Source organism: Camelina sativa, chromosome 20 (genome assembly GCF_030686135.1).
Source record: "Camelina sativa cultivar CO46 ecotype springtype chromosome 20, ASM3068613v1".
Classification (NCBI taxonomy): domain Eukaryota; kingdom Viridiplantae; phylum Streptophyta; class Magnoliopsida; order Brassicales; family Brassicaceae; genus Camelina; species Camelina sativa.
In genome coordinates, this window is record NC_141899.1 from 26,781,475 (window position 1) to 26,788,425 (window position 6,951).

Consider the following 6,951-nt stretch of genomic DNA (forward strand, 5'->3'; position numbering starts at 1 on the left):
GGTGCTGGAGATGCACCCAACACCCACAACCAAAGGGCTGGTATTGTGCCTCCAACAGTGCCAAACAACAACTTTGAGATCAAGAGTGGATTGATCTCCATGATTCAAGCCAACAAGTTTCATGGGTTGCCAATGGAGGATCCACTAGATCATCTTGATGAGTTTGATAGAATATGTGGTCTTACAAAGATCAATGGAGTGAGTGAAGATGGATTCAAGTTGAGGCTCTTCCCATTCTCACTTGGAGACAAGGCTCACCTTTGGGAGAAGACTCTTCCTACTGGAGCAATAACCACATGGGATTCTTGCAAGAAGGCTTTCTTGGAAAAATTCTTCTCAAATGCAAAGACAGCTAGGTTGAGAAATGAAATTTCTGGGTTTGCTCAAAGAAACAATGAAAGCTTTTGTGAAGCTTGGGAGAGGTTCAAGGATTTCAGACTCAATGTCCTCATCATGGCTTTAGCAATGAGTCACTCTTGAGTACCTTGTATAGAGGAGTGCTTCCCAAGATAAGGATGCTTCTTGACAAAGCCTCTAATGGAAACTTCCTCAACAAGAATGTGGAAGAAGGCTGGGAGTTAGTTGAGAATCTTGCTCAGTCAGATGGCAACTATAATGAGGACTATGACAGAACCATAAGGAGTTCCTCAACTGATCAAGAGACAAGTACAAGAAGGACTTGAAGATGGTCAATGAGAAGCTTGACAAGATCCTTCTTAGCCAACAAAAGTCTATTCACTTCATTGGTGAAGAAGAGGTTCCAGTTCAAGAGGGGGAGACTGAGTTTGCTGAGTTGTGCTACATGCAAAACTAGGGAGGATTCAAAGGCTACAACCAAGGAGGTTTCAAGAACAACAATCTCTCTTATAGGAGTACCAATGTGGCCAACCCTCAAGACCAAGTCTATCCACCTCAACAGCCTCAACAGCAACAACACTATGTCCCCAAGCAACAACATCAAGTGTTCCAGCCTCAGTTGTGTCCCCCACCAGGGTTTCAGACTAACCAAGGCCAAGAACAAGACTTAAGAGCCATGATACAGCAATTGTTGATTGGGCAAACACAAGGAAAGATTGAGGCAGCAAACAGATTTACTGAGTTGAACAGGAGGATATCAGATGTATACAGTGAACTCCATGCCAAGTTTGACACACTTACTTCCAGGATTGTGACTATGGCGAATCAACTAGCTAATGCCCCAAATAACAAAGGCAAGGCCATTATGCACTTTATAAAATCTGCTCATGCTATCAATCTACGCAGTGGAAGGGTTCTACCAACAAGAGAGGGAGCTTTACCAGACGCTGAGGACAGTGGTGATCAAGAAGGGGAGGGTTTTCAACAAGAAGAAACTCAGAATGAAAATGCCATCGAACTCGACCCACCACTCGACCACTCACTCGACCAAGTGTGTGATCGAGCACCCGATCGAGCACCCTCTCAAGAAAAAACTAAGCTAGTTGCTTCCAAAGAAAAAGAAGTCCGGTTCATTCCTCCTCCTTACAAGCCTCCACTACCTTTCCCAGGAAGATTTAAGAAGCAGATGGTTGAAAAATACAAGGCATTGTTTGACAAACAAGTTAGAGAGATTGAGCTTAGAATGCCTCTAATAGATGCCTTTGTGATGATTCCTCCTTACCAGAAATTCTTGAAAGATGCTGTGATGGAAAGGATCAAAGAAGTTCAAGGGATGGTGATTCTTAGCCAAGAGTGCAGTGCCATCATCACAAAGCAAGTGAACCCTCAAAAGCTAAGGGATCCTGGTTCCTTTACTCTACCTTGCTCTATAGGCCCTATAACCTTCAACAGATGCCTATGTGATTTGGGAGCCTCAGTAAGCCTAATGCGTCTATCAGTTGCTAAGCGCCTAGGGTTTACAAGGTATAAGCTATGCAATATATCCTTGATCTTGGCTGATAGATCAATAAGATTACCACATGGTGTTTTGGAGGATTTACCAGTTAGAGTTGGAGAAGTAGAAGTCCCAACAGACTTTGTAGTCTTGGAAATGGATGAAGAACCAAAGGACCCTTTGATACTAGGGAGACCTTTTCTAGCTACAGCAGGAGCAATAATTGATGTGAGACAAGGGAAGATTGATCTTAACTTGGGAGAGGACTTCAAAATGACATTTGACATTGTGGAGGCTATGAAGAAACCAACCATTGGAGGGCAAGTCTTTTGGACTGAAGAGATGGACAAACTATCAGAGGAATTGATGGAAGAACTAGCAGAACAAGATCACCTTAGAACTGTTTTAACCAAAAGTGGGGAGGAAGGATTCATCCATCAAGAAACCAAGGCTTATGAGGAGATATTGGACTCCTGTAGAGAATCAGACCATCCAGAGGTTTTTGAGAGATTACCAGCACAAAGAGAGGAAGTCTGGTCAGTTCAATTAGCAACTTTGGACAGCTCGACCATCAACTCGAGCACACACTCGACCGAGCACCAAAGCCACTCGACCGTGTGCAATGCCGAGTCATACACAGATGATTGGTCCGAACTAAAGGCACCAAAAGTAGAGCTCAAACCTCTCCCATCTGGGCTAAGGTACGTTTTTCTAGGTAAGAACTCTACTTATCCTGTGATAGTAAATGCTAAGTTGAGTGAAAATGAGCTTGATTTGCTAGTTGTAGAACTAAGGAAGTATAGGAAAGCAATCGGTTATACTTTGGATGACATTCAAGGCCTTTCACCTAGTCTTTGCATGCATAGAATCCATCTTGAAAATGAATCTTACTCCAGCATTGAACCTCAAAGAAGATTAAACCCCAACCTAAAAGAAGTAGTTAAAAAAGAGATCCTTAAGTTGCTTGAAGCTGGTGTAATCTATCCTATCTCTGATAGTACTTGGGTTTCACCAGTTCATTGTGTCCCAAAAAAGGGAGGAATAACTGTAGTAAAGAATGATCAGGAAGAGTTAATCCCCACTAGAACCATTACAGGGCATAGAATGTGTATAGACTATAGAAAGCTTAATTCAGCTACTAGGAAAGATCATTTTCCTCTTCCTTTCATTGATCAAATGTTGGAAAGATTAGCTAATCATACTCACTACTGTTTCTTGGATGGATACTCTGGATTTTTCCAAATTCCTATTCATCCTAATGATCAAGAGAAGACAACATTCACATGTCCATATGGTACTTTTGCTTATAGAAGGATGCCATTTGGATTATGTAATGCTCCAGCAACTTTTCAAAGATGCATGATGTCTATCTTCTCTGATCTCATTGAGGATGTTGTGGAAGTTTTTATGGATGATTTCTCTGTCTATGGAGACTCCGTTCCTTCTTGTCTTGCCAATTTATGCAGGGTTTTAAAGAGATGTGAGGAGACAAATCTGGTTTTGAACTGGGAAAAGTGTCACTTCATGGTTGAAGAAGGGATAGTTCTTGGTCATAAGATTTCAGAGAAGGGGATTGAGGTTAATAAGGCAAAGATTGAAGTCATGGTTCAACTTCAACCACCAAAAACAGTCAAGGACATAAGAAGCTTTCTTGGGCATGCTGGGTTTTATAGGAGGTTCATCAAGGACTTCTCAAAGATAGCTAGGCCATTGACAAGGTTGCTTTGTAAGGAGACTGAGTTCAACTTTGATGAAGATTGCTTGAAGGCTTTCAAGGAGATCAAAGCTGCTTTGATTTCAGCTCCAATAGTCCAAGCTCCAAACTGGGATCTTCCATTTGAGATTATGTGTGATGCTTCAGACTTTGCAGTAGGAGCAGTCCTAGGTCAGAAAAAAGATAAGAAGCTGCATGTGATTCACTATGCAAGTAGAACCTTGGATGAAACTCAAGGAAGATATTCAACAACAGAGAAAGAGCTCTTAGCAGTGGTATTTGCCTTTGAAAAGTTCAGAAACTACTTAGTAGGGTCCAAGGTGATTGTGTACACTGATCATGCTGCTTTAAGGCACATCTACTCAAAGAAGGATACAAAACCAAGGTTGTTAAGGTGGATTTTGCTTCTCTAAGAGTTTGACATGGAAATAGTTGATAAAAAGGGGATAGAGAATGGAGTAGCTGATCACTTGTCTAGGATGAGGATAGAAGAGGAGATTCCAATTGATGATTCAATGCCTGAGGAGAAATTGATGCTGATTGGGTCAACACGGCTCCCAACTCGACCTCCCACTCGAACACGCACTCGGCCGAGTATTTTTGGGTGCCCGATCGAGCAGGACGAAATGGAGGAGTGGATGGCACTTGAGAGTGAGGATCTGCCTTGGTATGCTGATATAGTCAATTACAATGTGTGTGAAGAAGTCCCAGCAGACATGGACTCCTATAGGAAGAAGAAACTCCTCAAAGACATCAATGGATACTATTGGGATGAACCTTACTTATACAAGAAGGGATCAGATGGATTGTTTAGGAGGTGCATAGCAGAGAATGAAGTTGAAGGAGTGTTAGGACATTGCCATGGTTCTGCTTATGGAGGCCATTTTGCAACTTTCAAGACAGCCCAAAAAGTCTTACAAGCTGGTCTATGGTGGCCTACATTGTTCAAAGACACTCACAAGTTCATCACAAAGTGTGATGCTTGCCAAAGGATGGGAAACATCACAAGAAGGAATGAGATGCCTCAAAATCTAATTCTTGAAGTTGAGATATTTGATGTGTGGGGAATTGATTTCATGGGACCCTTTAATCCTCCTTCAAACGGGAATGCCTACATCTTGGTAGTAGTGGACTATGTCTCCAAATGGTGGAAGCCATTGCTAGCCCCACTAATGATCACAAGGTGGTTCTTAAACTTTTCAAGAACATAATCTTTCCAAGGTATGGAATCCCAAGAGTTGTGATAACTGATGGAGGATCACACTTCATCAATAAAATCTTTGAAGGAATGCTAAGGAAGTATGGAGTTAAGCACAAGGTGTCTACAGCCTATCACCCTCAGACAAGTGGGAAAGTTGAGGTGTCAAACAAACAGATCAAGGCCATTCTATCAAGAATAGTAGGAGCAACAAGGAAGGATTGGTCTAGTAAACTTGATGAAACACTTTGGGCTTATAGAACAGCTTTCAAAACTCCTATGGGAAGAACCCCATTCCAGCTTGTGTATGGAAAGTCTTGTCACCTTCCAGCTGAAGTTGAGTACAAGGCTCTATGGGCAATCAAACTTCTGAACTTGAATCTTGAAACAGCACAAGCTAAGAGAAGCCTTGATTTGCATGAACTTGAGGAGATCAGATTGGAAGCTTATGAAAACTCCAAAATCTACAAGGAAAGGACTAAGGCTTTCCATGATAAGAAGATTCTCATAAAGGACCTTAAGCCTGGAGACCAAGCCTTGCTTTACAATTCAAAACTCAAGTTATTCCCTGAGAAATTGAAAAGTAGATGGGGAGGTCCTTTTGAAATAAAAGAGATTTTACCATATGGAGCTGTCACACTTCTCTACAAGGATGGTAGTGAGTTCACAGTTAATGGGCAGAGAGTTAAGAAATACTTGGGAGAGAAGGAAACTCATGAGAAGTGCACAATGCTTCTCAAGGATGCCCCTCAAGCTTGAAAAGCTATAGAAGTCAAGCTTAGTGACTCTAAAGAAGCTCACTAGGGAGGAAGTCCCTAAGGTATCCCTGTCTATATTACTTAGGATTTTTGGTATTTTGATTTGTTTTGGTATTTTTGAGGTCAGGAAAGCAAGGGAGTCTAAACAGAAGAAGAGAGGAAGATACGCGGTCCAGCTCGACCCCCCCACTCGGACACGCACTCGACCGAGTGCCGGTCGATCTCCGTCGTCGAGCTGCCCCAAACTCCACCTCCGAGTCACCAACAAGACCCCAACTACTCCTATGACAGCATGCAGATGGATGTGGACAACTTCTTCCACAATCCCTAAGGTACCACCATCACCTTCACTTGTAAATATCATTGCATTTCATTGTTGTGTTTTGTTTTTAATCTTGAATCCTCTTACAAATTTCTTTCACACAGAGGACTGTGTGATTTAAGTTTGGGGGAGGGTTTGAGATAGCATTTGATGTTGTGTTTTGTGTTCTTATTTCAAATTTTTAGCATTTTCATATTAGTATTTGCATAGCATCTAAGGCATAGAAAAACCCTAAAAATTTGAAATTTTTTAGCAAAAGTCTTTATAAAAAAAAGAGTGTTCATGTAGTTTGCATTGCATATTAGGATCTTGTTTAGCATGTTTCATGTAGGATTGTATAATATTTGCATTAGGGATCTATGATGAGTATTTCCTTGTTAGCTTGCTTAATTCACTAGACTAGGATCAATGCCCAAGTTAATAGTACTTTGATGCTAGTTGAGTAGTTAGAAGCATAAGATTGAACCAAGCCTTGAATTCCTGCATTGCATTTGGTCTAAATTGAAGCATGTTGAGATTTGAAACCATTTCCTACTAATAAGAGCCTAATATTGACTTATAATTATCAATGTGTGTATTGCTTTAAACTCATGGATACCATATACATACTTGGATAATCTTTCTCCTTTTTACCATTCTTGTTGATCCAAGTAGCTGATTAACCATTGAAATCAGTTTCCCTACCCCTTAACCAACCCTTCTTTCAAGCCATGTTTATTCTTGTGTGTGTGAGGCCTATTTTTGGGATTGAGCTTGGTAGAAAGTGTTAGGTTTGAACTGACAAGAGTAAGACCTTGTGTAGTTCTAGTTTGCATTTTTCAAACTAGATAGGACTAGGTGGTTCACTTGTTGGGTTTGGGACTTGGCTGTTATAAAAAGAAAAAGAAAAGAAAGAAAAGAGAAAGAAAAAGGGTAGAGTCTTTAAGAGGAGATTATGTTTAAACAAAGTCTAGTGAAAGGATGGGAAGTAAAGTATTGTTGAAAATGGTTCTAGTTTAAGATAGAAAAAAAGAAAGAAAAGGAAAGTCTAGCAAAAAGCTTATATGTCTTAAGAATAAGAAGAAAAGAGAACCATAGCAAATAAGTAAGAATCCCCCATCCCACTAG

The 6,951-nt window shown here is 40.8% G+C and overlaps 1 non-coding gene across 1 annotated transcript; it reads right to left on the reverse strand.

The window, feature by feature from the left end:
* Window positions 1-354: 354 nt before the first annotated feature.
* On the reverse strand, window positions 355-460 carry LOC147919419 (small nucleolar RNA R71). Its single transcript, XR_015594185.1, has one exon. It is a non-coding gene; the product is annotated as a small nucleolar RNA R71 (small nucleolar RNA).
* Window positions 461-6,951: the final 6,491 nt, after the last annotated feature.